The sequence below is a fragment of the Schistocerca nitens genome, chromosome 4, assembly GCF_023898315.1.
Source record: "Schistocerca nitens isolate TAMUIC-IGC-003100 chromosome 4, iqSchNite1.1, whole genome shotgun sequence".
NCBI classification, from domain to species: Eukaryota; Metazoa; Arthropoda; class Insecta; order Orthoptera; family Acrididae; genus Schistocerca; species Schistocerca nitens.
Window position 1 is genome coordinate 83,663,467 of NC_064617.1, and position 14,280 is coordinate 83,677,746.

Below are 14,280 nucleotides of genomic sequence, written 5' to 3' on the forward strand. Positions count from 1 at the left end.
GGGAATCAGTGGTTGGGAAGGGAGTGAGACAAGGTTGTAGCCTATCCCCAATGTTATTCAATCTGTATACTGAGCAAACAGTAAAGGAAATAAAAGAAAAATTCAGAGTAGGAATTAAAATCCATGGAGAAGAAATAAAAAGGTCCCGAGTTCGAGTCTCGGTCCAGCACACAGTTTTAATCTGCCAGGAAGTTTCATATCAGCACACACTCCGCTGCAGAGTGAAAATCTCATTCTAAAAACTTTGAGGTTCGCCGATGACATTGTAATTCTGTCAGAGACAGCAAAGGACCTGAAAGAGCAGTTGAACGGAATGGACAGTGTCTTGAAAGGAGGATATAAGATGAACATTAACAAATGCAAAACGAGGATAATGGAATGTAGTCAAATTAAGTCGGGTGATGCTGAGGGAATTAGATTAGGAAATGAGACACTTAAAGTAGTAAAGGAGTTTTGCTACTTGGGCAGCAAAATAACTGATGAGGGTAGAAGTAGAGAGGATATAAAATGTAGACTGGCAATGGCAAGGAAAGCGTTTCTGAAGAAGGGAAATCTGTTAACATCGAGTATAAATTTAAGTGTCAGGAAGTCGTTTCTAAAAGTATTTGTATGGAGTGTAGCCATGTATGGAAGTGAAACATGGACGATAAATAGTTTGGACAAGAAGAGAATAGAAGCTTTCGAAATGCGGTGTTACAGAAGAATGCTGAAGATTAGATGGGTATAGATCACGTAACTAATGAGGAGGTATTGAATAGAATTGGAGAGAAGAGAAATTTGTGACACAACTTGACTAGAAAAAGGGATTGGTTGATAGGGCATATTCTGAGGCAACAAGGGATCACCAATTTGGTATTGGAGGGCAGTGTGGAGGGTAAAAATTGTAGGGGGAGACCAAGAGATGAATACAGTACACAGATTCAGAAGGATGTAGGTTGCAGTAGGCACTGGGAGATGAAGAAACTTGCACAGGATAGAGTAGCATCAAACTAGTCTCTGGACTGAAGACCACAACAGACAACATGTCTGGGATATTGTTACAGACATGCATAAGCCATCTCCTGTAAGCAACCTTCATAAAATATTTATGAATCATTTGATCAACAACATCCACATCGCACTTTGTGGAATTGCAGAAGGTAACACTTTCTGGTTTCTTCTTCCCTTCTTTGCTCTCTGCTACTTCAAAATCTACTGAGCTGAGAGTAATGATGTTCTTCTTCCCTTGGTACACTGTCAGGGTGCCGCTCTTGTTTGTAGTCTCATTCAAGACGATAGTGAAATGTAAGCCAGAATTGTTCTTTACACAGCTGGGGATTTCTTTGTCAATTTTGTTCATTACTCTCACTAATGACATATTCTTCTGCCCATGTTCTTTACAAGCTGATGGGCTGTGAAGATGATATGTCTGTTGTCATGTCCCTTCTTTGGTTTTGAAATAGCTCCACGAGGAGGAATCTAATAAGTTTACAGAATTTGTCCATTATTATTTCATCCCTGTTAAAATTAAGCTTGTAAGAATGCTATAAAAGATCATCCAATGACATCACCTTTAGCATAAAAAGCTACTCTGGCTTACATGATAACAATAATGGTCTCCAATTCTTCCAACGATACGGACCAAGCAGTGTCTTTTTTTTTTTCCACTCTGAGCATTTGGTTCTTAAAACAGCATCAGTTCACTGACATATGAAGTGAGCCTTCCTCTCTCCTTCAGGTGTTCAAAGAGCTCTTCTCCATAGAGATGGCATGTTAGTGAATTTCCATTCCATCCCTGGTTGCCACCCTCAGTGTTGCACCAGGTGACTCCTGATACCTGACTTCTGAAGACTGTTGTGGAAACAACTGACATGGGGAGACATCTACTGATGGTAACTCATTTTCAGTCCCACTTTTTTCATTGTGAGCTGGCTCTGGTAGATGACTACCATAGTATCCAAAAAGGCAATTTCTGATTCAACATTTGGGCTCTCCAGAATACACAAAATTTCTTTAATAGTAAGACTAAATTGACACAACATAATTCAAAACGCCTGTTACAGGCCAGGAAAGCAGTATCTGAGTGATGTATAGCTACAGCAACATGGAAAGGACAGACTGCTACTCACCACATATAAGAGGCATTGAGATTGCAGACAGGCACAATGGAAAAAGGCTGCTAAAGTATTAAGCTTCCTGACAAAGTCCTTCTTCCAAAATAGAAAACAAACACATGGCCACTGTCCCTGAGTACTGGGCAGTTGGGATCCAGTGCCTGAAGACAATGGTAATGTGTGTATGAGTTGTGGTTGGGTGAATGTATGGGTGTTTTCTATTTTAGCAGTCTTTTTCATCATGCCTGTTTGTTACTCTACATCTGCTCTATGTGGTGAGTAGCAATCTATCTTTTCCATATTGTTGTTTACCATCCAGGATTTTCCACTGCTTGATGAGTAACTACAAAAAGAAAATGAAAAGTTACAACGTCCAACATGAAACCTTCCCACAACGCATATACCACATTTTGAGGTAGCAACTGTTGATGAAAGCAAAATGCAAGGCACCTTTGCAATTATGAGAACAGCAATACTGTAAAAAGCAGTTATGCCAAGAGTCAACGGATTCCTATTTTTCATGAAATTTGCAAGAAATCGAGAAATGTCAGCAAACTGCAGCAGGCTACACCTTTCTCAAAAGTAGAACTGAGAAAAAGGCACAAAGTTTGATATTAAAATGTAATTCATTACATGACATTCCAGAAATAAAAGTTGAAAGATGCTTTCTGATCCATTTGCTGTTGCAGTATGGCAATCCATATCTGTATCTGATAACTTTGTTTCTGAGTGGCATGAGTTCCATATTGGCATATACTATTTCCTGTTGCTTAGGCAAGACTCTATTCACTCGCCTCCTCAATGGCAAACTCCATAATTTTCCAGTTTTTGTAGAACTGTTTCCTGGGCAATGATAGGCCTACCGATTTCTTTGAAATGATCCAGAATTACTGCAGATATATGCCTACAACATTTTCCCCATGTGATGACTGTATTCTATAGATTTTCCCTTTCTAAACCATGTTTGTCAAGATAAGTGACAAATCTATCAAATGTTTCCAGGATCTTTGAGAAACCTAACAATTCATCAGCCAAATCTTGGCTTTTAGTTTTTGAACCGTTCCTCTGTCACTTTTGTGTTAATTTCAAGAATATGATAACGTATGAGTTTGTTGATACCTTAGTACCTTTCTTTATAGGATAGTTTCTTTCCTGTTTTAAGATCTCTAACACATGTACATTGGCCTAATTATCACTAGGAGTGTTAGTTACTTTTCTATCTGTAAACACTGTGTTGTCTCTTTTCAGTGACCTGTTATTTTCTTCTTTGTTTGGTCTCTTTTTACCAGCACTGATTACATTCCAAGATGACTTACATATCATTTTTTGACTTCACTAAGATGGTATGTTTTTCAATATCAATATTTTGGTGTATTTTGTTTTGTTACATTTCATAGTTCTCAGTATTTCCCAGCCATCTCAATTCCTGTAGCTACCTATGGTGTTCTAATATTTCAGTGGAGTGTACTCATTTTGTTTGCAATTTGCTGATAGCGACAAAAAATGCCAACATTTTTCCAAAGAACAAAACACCAGTAATTTTGTGACTTTCTAGTAAAATGTGATCTTACTCCTTATTTATGTGACAAGCAGAATGTATTTCTCATGCAAGAGTTAAACATGTCTGATTGAACTTCATATATAAACACATGTTGATCATGTCCACATTTCCACCATGAATACAAATGCACCCTATTCTGAGCTACTTGTCTCCCACAGTTGCACACATATAAAATTGTTTGCTCCAATTGGACAACATGTTTATGGCGGCCTACAGGAATCATCAAAATAGAAACAACGAAAAATCTGTCATTGAACTCATATGCATTGTTTTGCAAACTTTTTTACTGAAAGGTTATCAGAGTAGTTCACTCCTTTCTAAGCCAAAGACAGATTCACCAATGACATTGTAGATAATATTTAAAACTGCCATTGCACTCTTTAATGTCTCCACTAGACAGAAATGAAACGAGCTGCCCATCACATTTCATTTCATGAGAGGGGGAAATCGAGAACATTAAATTTGGGGGTCTATTTTCACTGGACAAGACTGATAGGAAGGAAGTGTGCAGCCAAGCGTTAACCTTAAGTTATTACGGGAAGCAATATATTAATCACAATGTTTCACTCCTCCTGAATGTCGGTTGAGTGCCTTAATAATGCGTCTGATAGTTCGGTATGTCAATGGAGTGAATGTATCCTCTATTGTTGGCGTTTCTACTAGCCTATTTCTTGATTCTTTTCATAAGTGTAGCACATTTATCTAAATTATGGATTAACACAAAATGTTACCCTAAGAGGACATCAGTGAAATATAATACACAGAGTACTTCGACAACTGTATCCGAAGCATACGTTTTAGAAGGGCAAGTACCACATGTAGGACATCACCTAATCTGGTCTGTAAACAATATTATAAAACTACAGAGAAAATTCATATAAATATTACCACAAACTATGAAAAACTGCCATACGTCACTTCAACTAAACATTACACAGTGATAATTAAGCCACCACACAGAAGAAATGTTTCGTACAATCCTAATACTCTGAAGCAAAACCCACCCGCACTTTAATACTACAGCAAGTATACAATGTATGTAATTACCTTCACTGTTTTGTCAGTGGATCGCTACTCATTTAACATCCTGAATATAAGAAACACGAATGACATAATGAAAATATCTAGATAGCAAAATAAATTAGGGTCTACAAATTCTGAGGTGTCAAAATCAGTTGCGCAGTTCATAATTCACGTCACATTAAACTCTAACAACTACTCCGCGTACACACGTACTCGTATGTTTGTTTACTTTACGCCACACAAGAAACAAAACACTAACCACAACAGTATTTCAACAGTGTATCACAATAGCAGTACAAAAATACAGTATCGATCTATCGACTAAAGGCCTGTCCAACTCAACGATGTGCTTGCACAAATATGTGTGCACATGAGGTCTGTGCAGACCACAGTTTATGTTAGACTATGGTGCAGACGGATTGTAGGGTGTGGAGAGAACATTTGCGGAGAATGAGATCTCCACAAACATGTAAGTTGGAGTTGGAGGTTTGAGCAAAACCACTCAAATCTGCCGGTGTGAGTCACATTCTGCGCAGAGAGAAGCATTGAACAAGGAGGGGACACTTATATATCGTCTCGTTGTTTATATTGAGTGATTGAAAGTCTTAAAATTTGTTTGAGTTTCCTAGTAAGCAAGTGGGTTTCATCGCATTGTGTTTCTTATTACAACTTCTGCTATGTCTTGCACTCTGAATTGCATTTTAAATACGTTGGGCGATTTCTGCTTGATTTCTGCTCCCGTCCGTAGTATTGGGTCGAGTATAAGATTCCGTACTTGTTTTTTGTTTCATATGAGACAGAAGCTTGTTCAACGCATGGTGCTCTGTGGGTTTATGCATATAAGTTACTGCTTACGAACCCTTGTGCACTGCTCAATTATTGTTAGTACACAGCTTTTATTCAACTTTATTTTTGTTTGCATCCAGTTTCTGTATTTTCTCGCATTTAATGGAGAACTCAGCGTCAGCAGCTTTTGACAGAATTGATATTCAATATTATTTCATCTTGTCATGAAGGGAATATGTAATTCTGCTTTGAATGGCGTTTCTTTTTGCCACAAAGCGCCATGTGAAGAGTGCAGTTGCACTCGGAGGTGTGAGTGGCGATGATGACTGTCTGGAGTGTCCAGTGGAAACACTGCTGACAATGATGAAGGCTTTTATTCAATCTTGGTACATAATTCGTCATGGCTTGGGATGGAAACCACACCTTCCTCTGTTGACCATGGCTGGTGCTGAACACATGTAGCAGCTTCAGCCCTGGTGAGTGGATGCTGTGTAAGCACCCCGCAATGCTGACAGCAAACCTAAGGTTCCATCAATGATGGTGCTTGGGATGGTACCTCGGCTCCACATGTGGCTGCTGCGACAGTGTGCAGAACCTGCTGTGTGGGATTCGACCTGTTGCTCCCTGGCATGAGTTGGATGGTGGCTGGCGCTGTAGTACTAACTCCTAGGAAGGGGACACAGTGCTGGTCATTGCAGGTTGACAGTGATGTGGCGCCAACCCTCAGGATGAACACTGACAATGTTGAGTGTTTATGGAAAAAGTTCAAGGCAATCGTAAAATGCGTTTTAGACAGGCACGTGCCGAGTAAAACTGTGAGGTACGGGAAAAACCCACCGTGGTACAACAACGAAGTTAGGAAACTACTGCGAAAGCAAAGAGAGCTTCACTCAAAGTTTAAACGCAGCCAAAACCTCTCAGACAAACAGAAGCTAAGCGATGTCAAAGTTAGCGTAAGGAGGGCTATACGAGAAGCGTTCAGTGAATTCGAAAGTAAAATTCTATGTACCGACTTGACAGAAAATCCTAGGAAGTTCTGGTCTTACGTTAAATCAGTAAGTGGCTCGAAACAGCATATCCAGACACTCCGGGATGATGATGGCATTGAAACAGGGGATGACACGCGTAAAGCTGAAATTCTAAACACCTTTTTCGAAAGCTGTTTCACAGAGGAAGACCGCACTGCAGTTCCTTCTCTAAATCCTCGCACAAACGAAAAAAATGGCTGACATCGAAATAAGTGTCCAAGGAATAGAAAAGCAACTGGAATCACTCAACAGAGGAAAGTCCACTGGACCTGACGGGATACCAATTCGATTCTACACAGAGTACGCAAAAGAACTTGCCCCCCCTTCTAACAGCCGTGTACCGCAAGTCTCTAGAGGAACGGAGGGTTCCAAATGATTGGAAAAGAGCACAGGTAGTCCCAGTCTTCAAGAAGGGTCGTCGAGCAGATGCGCAAAACTATAGACCCATATCTCTGACGTCGATCTGTTGTAGAATTTTAGAACATGTTTTTTGCTCGAGTATCATGTCGTTTTTGGAAACCCAGAATCTACTATGTAGGAATCAACATGGATTCCGGAAACAGCGATCGTGTGAGACCCAACTCGCGTTATTTGTTCATGAGACCCAGAAAATATTAGATACAGGCTCCCAGGTAGATGCTATTTTTCTTGACTTCCGGAAGGCGTTCGATACAGTTCCGCACTGTCGCCTGATAAACAAAGTAAGAGCCTACGGAATATCAGACCAGCTGTGTGGAAGGATTGAAGAGTTTTTAGCAAACAGAACACAGCATGTTGTTATCAATGGAGAGACGTCTACAGACGTTAAAGTAACCTCTGGCGTGCCACAGGGGAGTGTTATGGGACCATTGCTTTTCACAATATATATAAATGACCTAGTAGATAGTGTCGGAAGTTCCATGCGGCTTTTCGCGGATGATGCTGTAGTATACAGAGAAGTAGCAGCATTAGAAAATTGTAGCGAAATGCAGGAAGATCTGCAGCGGATAGGCACTTGGTGCAGGGAGTGGCAACTGTCCCTTAACATAGACAAATGTAATGTATTGCGAATACATAGAAAGAAGGATCCTTTATTGTATGATTATATGATAGCGGAACAAACACTGGTAGCAGTTACTTCTGTAAAATATCTGGGAGTATGCGTGCGGAACGATTTGAAGTGGAATGATCATATAACATTAATTGTTGGTGAGGCGGGTACCAGGTTGAGATTCATTGGGAGAGTGCTTAGAAAATGTAGTCTGTAACAAATAAAAAATAATAATAATAAAATATAATAATAATAATAATAATTGTAATAATAATAATAATAATAATTTGTTAGTTTGTTTTGGATAAGTAATTGAGGGATTAAAATTTACGCCGTGAATTTATCGAGCTTCGCACGTCCGAAGATGTACGGAACGTAGCCAGGGCTCATCATGTATTTTTTTTGTAGACAGAGTCTAATATCTGACCTCACCATCAATCATGAAAATGGAGAGACTAAAACTACTAAAACAAAGAAAAGCATACGATTAAATAAACATATATTCATTTCAACACATACATTACGATATAAATTACACTTACGTAAAATTCTAGATAAATAATGGCAGATCATTCACAAATGAGAGCGACTTATTAATGCTGCGCCTCTTTTCTGCTAATAAATATCAATATGGCTAACTGTGGAGCCGCACAAAATATTAAGCCCTTCTAGGATAACGAATAACATGAGAGTGATGATGCCTACTGGCTGTGACAAGAGAGCGGTGTTAATTGCTTTATTTTGCATTCTCTTGTCTTAAAAATCGATACATATAATCTAAGTTAACTAAATTAAATATTGTCTGTGCTCGAGTGCAAATGGTTCCTTAAACTGCCCCCCAAATTGCGAGAGCAAAGGTGTACCACCTGCAGCTGAGCAATTTGTTGACGTATTTTCTTTATTTGTCATGTCATGAATCATAAGTTATTACGTATCTTGTTTCACAGATTCAACATACTTAAAATATGATAAAATGTCATACATCCACAAAAATACATAAATAATATTTACATACAAGATCAATGAAAGTGAAAAGAAAAAATAAAAATATTATGTTCCTAGCGTTATCGAACCCGGGATTTCTAGTTACACAGTCCACTACACTGGCTCAGTGCTATCACTGCTAATCCGCGTGTAGCTGTGAATCTTATATAATACTTCTACAGAGACTGTAACAAATTTCACAGTTCGTATTCACTTGTGCTGTTACTTTGTAAAAAATTGTAGGGCATATACTCCATTGTTCTCTTTCACTTCAAAATGTTATTACACATGTTCATTCAATAAATAAAATTAATTAATGGTTTTGTGCATATTCAGAGATATGTGAACACATTCTCTTTAGAATGTCACTTGTCGCTAAAGGTTTATACTGTGCTAAAGTCTTTGCACTTTACAATAAATGTCACATGTCACACGTTTTGTTTACGTTGAGACGAAAGTTCTTGAAGAAATAAGTTGGAGATCAAGAATCTCGCAATGAAGCGTGCTTTGGAAGACGTAGTTAAAATGTGGTTTCGTCTTGGTAGGAATACATGGTGTCAGTGGTTCCGTACTGACCAGTCCGTGTTACATCTACTCAATAACCTCCATATTTCGTCTTCCAAAAAGGCGTATGTCGTCTCCTGGATATTGTGTCGTCGTTTCGTCGAAAAGTGTACAGTGGTTTTGCAACTCACGTCACCTATAGTGTCCCATCATGAGTGCAGTGAACCGTTTTTTTTTTTAAATATTTGCACACAACTTGTTCATACATTGTTCCTTGCAAAACAAAATGTTCGTTCACAACAGAGAGCACAAAACATTACAAATATCACTTCACTTTGAGTACAGTTTTCTGTTACATATTTACATAGATATAAAAATTTTCTGTGAAACATGTACTTATACATTTACATTACATTGTTTGGTAATACATATACATATTTTACATTTTTCAATTGCATTAAACTAGATATTTACAAATACATATGGGTCAGACATAAAAAATTATCTTATAGGTTCAGTGTATTGTGATACATTCAGAAAATCCATTTTCTTTTATAGGTCTCTTCCTCTTTTTAATAAAGTTTTCCTTTTAAGTATATTTTCCTTTACATCAGTACTACACAATAAGTGCTCTTCCTCATTAAATGTTTCCTGCAACATAAACTTTAATAATAGGTTAGAAAACATCCTTGAGATGATCTGTCCTGAAAAGTCATGATTACAATAAGACACGACACGTCACATCCACAATCAATTCCAAATTAGCACATGCACAAAGTATCATTTACAAATGAAATAAAGTATATAGCCTTGCTCAATTAATCTCATTTGTCATTTCCTGTAGAGTGTTTTTGTGCATGTTGTGTTCATGTGGATTGTGGTGTGAGTGTGAATAGAAAATCAAGTGTCTGTCATGCCAATTTATATTTCAGGTTCAGGGCAGTAATTGTCTCCAGTCATTTAGTCTGTCAGCTTGTCTGCAAGGTATTAATAAATATAATGAGTAGCTGTGCTTTGCACCAAAATTGTTAGTTCTTCCTGTGTCTTATCATCTTGCTGCTGCTGCTGCTGTTACTGCTGGTGCTGTAAAATGTAGATACTTAAGATTATAGCTTATATCTTCTTCTTCTTCCAGCTTGAAGTACCAGATGTGACTTACCTTGTTTTTGTATCAGCATACTCTGCTAAGGGCTAAAAGTTTTCAAATCTTTGTGAGGGTACAAACCTAAAATTCTCTTATTCTTGGGGTTTTGTAGAAGATATGCTCCAGGGTGTGGTATATCAATGATTGTGTAAGGTCCTTCATATAATGGACGCCACTTAATATTACGTTTTAGAGGTAATGACGATTTGTAGTGGGTCTTAAGTAAAACTTGCATGCCTATTGTAAAGTTTTGCCTTCTTTTCAGATTAGCACCATAGTTCTTATTTCTAATGTCAGCTTGTTCAGTAATTGCAATGAGTACTTCCCTTACCTTTTCCTCGTGTGAAGGTTTGGTGTCAGAAAATTTTGGTAGTGGGTTGCTCCATTCATTAGTTTCCTTTGTGTCAAACATGATTTCTCTGGGAGTATAGGGTGTGTTGTATATATTTAAATTGTTGTGTATTTCCTCAAAAAGTGCTAGGTAATGTATCCAGTTTGTGTGCTGTGTTGAGGTATAAGTTCTCATGAATCTATTTAATTCTCTAAAAATTCTCTCACAAGGGTTGGCTGATGAGTGAAGCTTTGAAATAAAGATGCTCTTAATGTTATTGTCCTTTAGAAATTTTCTCCAGGTGAATCCTGCATAATACTTGGCGTTATCTGATAGAATGGCTTTAGGTTTTCCACAGTATGGCATGTAATCATTTGTGAATCTTCTCAAACCGCAGGTCGCAGAGCTAGAGGTACATTGTATGACTTGTGGTAATAGATTTGGTGAGGCTTGACTTCAATCGTATACATATATGTGTTGATCCTACCTGGCTTACTAGTGAAAACATCCTTATTCTTAAGTAAAATATGTTTAAGCTGGGATCTCTCCTCTTCATTAATACCATCACATTCTGATAACTTAGAATTAATTTGTGTAAGTACATCATTCACTACCTCAACGTGTGATACAGGTTGTTGTGTGGAATCTGTCAGTCTCACGTATAATCTGTATCTTGTAGCCAGAACAGTGCTTGTTATGGTCTACTAGTCGAGTGTCCAAGTTCAAAACTATGTCTCTGCCTTCATACTTAAAATAACAAATGCCTTTGGAGAAGTCTATAGTACAGTCCTTCTCCCAAAGAAAATCAATACCCAATATACAATTGGCAGCAAGGCTTTGGACAACTAGGAAAGGCCATTGTACGATTCCATTTCCCATATTAACTGTCACAAATACCTGCTTATTAACTCTACTTGACTTATTACCTAATGCAGTTAATATTAAACAGTTTTGAACTGGGAACTCTGGTATCTTAGAAGTTTTCTTCATCATAGTATAAAAATTGTGAGAAATCACACTGACAGCAGCTCCTGTATCAATAATTATGTTAGTAGGTATACCTCCTACAATGCCTGAGGTGGAAGACAGTACAAATCTTTTCTTTTCATTGTGACATTGTGTGTTGTCATTTATCAGATCATCAGCTAAGTTTCCACTTTCATTATATCTTAAGAATAGTGTAGGCAACTCTCGTTGTGTAAATGTTAATTTTCCTTGTTTCACAGTTTCACTAGCAAGTTTGTATTCAAACATTGTTTCTAAATTGAAGTTGCCCCCCAAATGTTCCTCAGTCACGACCTGGGGCTCAGTAATAACTGGTTCTAGTTTACCTGGTTTGTCTGGTCATTGGCAAGTGTAGTTGTAGTTTCATTAGCTACCTCAATAATATTTACATTAGGATATTGTCTTTGCCAATCGCCTGTCTGTTTTCGGTTGGCTGAAGTCACTTGTTGGTTTGTGTTGCTTGTTTGTGCAAAATTCCCTTGTGGCATCTGAATATGATTTTGTGGTGGCGGTTGCTGTGTTTGCCACTGTCTCACATAATACTGGTTGTTGTTCCGATTAAAGTGTGGTGTAGGTGTTCCATTTCTTGTGTAATCTGTGTTGTTGTTTCTTTGCCAGTGTTTCTGTTTGGCGTTGTGTCCGTTGTTGTTTCCATTATTCCTTCTTGAATTAAAATTGTCGTTTCTTCGTTTTTTGTACGGGTTATCTCCCTGTGTATAGTTGCAGTTGTTGTTTGTGTGCAGCTGTGAGTTGTGGTGATTGTTTTGCATGTTTACTGTGTGTTGTGAATTTTGCTGTGTGTATGGTAATGTAGCAATGTAGACATGTTGATTCCTACTGCGTGAGTTGTGTGTTGGTTCTTGTTCTTCATACAGTAAATCAACAGCATCTAACTTTTCCAAAAAATATTCAGGATCCTCGTCCGGTAAGTACAGTAATTTCTCTTTAATATTAAAAGGAAGTCTTGCTTTCAGTGATCGGATCACATCTTTTGGTTTCACTGGTTCATTAAGGAAGTGTGTCATGTTTAGGTACTTCTCGAAATATCTGCGCAGGTTGCCGTTTTTAGGATTGAAGTGTTCGGGTTCAGTGACTTGTTTGCGGATACGTTCCTGCACAGTGGGTGACCAAAACTTATTCAAGAAGGCGCGTTCAAACTGCTCGTATGTTACACATCTGTCGCTTTCATGGTAAGCCCAGACAGCAGCGTCCCCTTGAATGAATGTAATCAACAACGTGCGCAATGCGTTTGTGGTCGCTCCACGAACGAGGGAATGCGTTCCTAAAAGCTTTTAAGATGATGACAGGGTGTACAGTGTTTTTGCCTGGTATAAAAGGTTGGAATTTACGGTGCTTGAATAGACTTTCTTCTTCTTTGTTACGTGTTCGTTTGTTTCTTTCCGTGTAATCATTGAATTCTTCCCTGTGTGTACATGGTTCTTCATCAGAATAATTGTATTGTAATTCAGGTGATGGGTATCTGTTTCTATGCGTGTCAGTGTATTGTGTATTTGAGTGTTGAAGTTCGTGTGTGTACATGTGTTCATTTCCGAATCGAGATTTTCTTCTGTGTGTGTAAAAATGTGTAGTGGGTGTACTATTTTGTTGTACCTGGCATTGAGTTGTCTTTGTTTGCATATCGTCATCGATGACTTGTCTATTGTTGTTCATGTATTCCACTACAGAATCGTGCACAATATGTGGCAATTTGTTCTGTATACATTCTTCAAAAATTTCGTCTTTGTGTGCCGTCCATTCTTTAAATTGTGAATTAATGCGAGACAAATGGGGTTCAGCCTCTATCTGTATTGTTGTGTGAATCTGTTTGTGAATGTCAGCTACGTTTGTTTCTATTGTATTCACCTTTAAATTAATTTCGTCACATGCGTGCGTGTTTGATTCTAATTTGCAATTAATAGTTTCACAGGTTTTTGTCAAGTCATGGATGTGATTGGCATTGTCGCTTTGTCGTAACTCTAAATTTTCGAATTTTTCCGTAAGATCGTCGACCTGTTTGGAAAGACGTGCATTAATTTCATCTACCTTTTGAGTCAGTGTGGCGAAGTCTGATTTTATGTCATTTCTGAAGGCTGCATTGTCTGTCATTAATTGTGAGAATTTTTCGTCATTATCTTGCTTAATATTGGATATGCCTTCCAAAATTGAATTCAGTATAGCGGCAAAATTTTGATTGCAAAATGAACTTGCCCCCGCCGCGTCATTAGACGTGACGTGGTCTCTCAGGTTTGGTTCTGAATTCCTCCTCTCGGCATTTATGTGTGTCTGTAGCGGATTATTTTGATGCGTTTGCGTGTCTGCATTAATTTCTGTGTCTGAATGTGTATGTGTATCCATGTTTGCATTACTTGATTGTTGTTCCATTGTGTACTGGTGTCGAGTTTTTACCATATCGTGAATAAATTGTGTGCAAGAAAAAAAATTGTTTAAGCGCGTAGTGTGAAAATGTACTGCCTATGTGTGTGTTTAAATGACTGAGAATGATTGAAAGATGACTTTAAAGATCGAAAGTAGCATACGTGTTAATGGTGACTAGCCATATTGCTTGAATCTTGTACAATGTCGGCCATATTGTGCAATGTTACTTGCGTATTGTTGGATCGGAAAGTAATCGTCTGAATGAGATTTCGCGGAATTTGGAAAAAATTACTGAATGAAAAGTGAATATTGAATTTAATGCTGAGAAAAATAATTTTGAATGAAAAATGTGCTTGGAATCAATTGTGGATGCGCGAGTGCTGCGTCTTACCGTACATGTCGTCTTGATGCGAAG

At 38.1% G+C, this 14,280-nt stretch overlaps 1 protein-coding gene across 2 annotated transcripts in view; it reads right to left on the reverse strand.

Moving 5' to 3' along the window:
* Positions 1-4,964, reverse strand: part of LOC126252875 (RNA-binding region-containing protein 3-like) — a 43,330-nt gene extending 38,366 nt beyond the window's left edge. Inside the window, exon 1 of one of the 2 annotated variants that reach the window (XM_049953833.1) lies at positions 4,702-4,964. The gene's annotated coding sequence lies outside the window, so the exon portion shown is untranslated. The remainder of the gene's footprint in view (positions 1-4,701) is intronic. The other variant, XM_049953832.1, reaches the window with a different exon arrangement.
* Between the last annotated feature and the right edge of the window lie 9,316 nt (positions 4,965-14,280).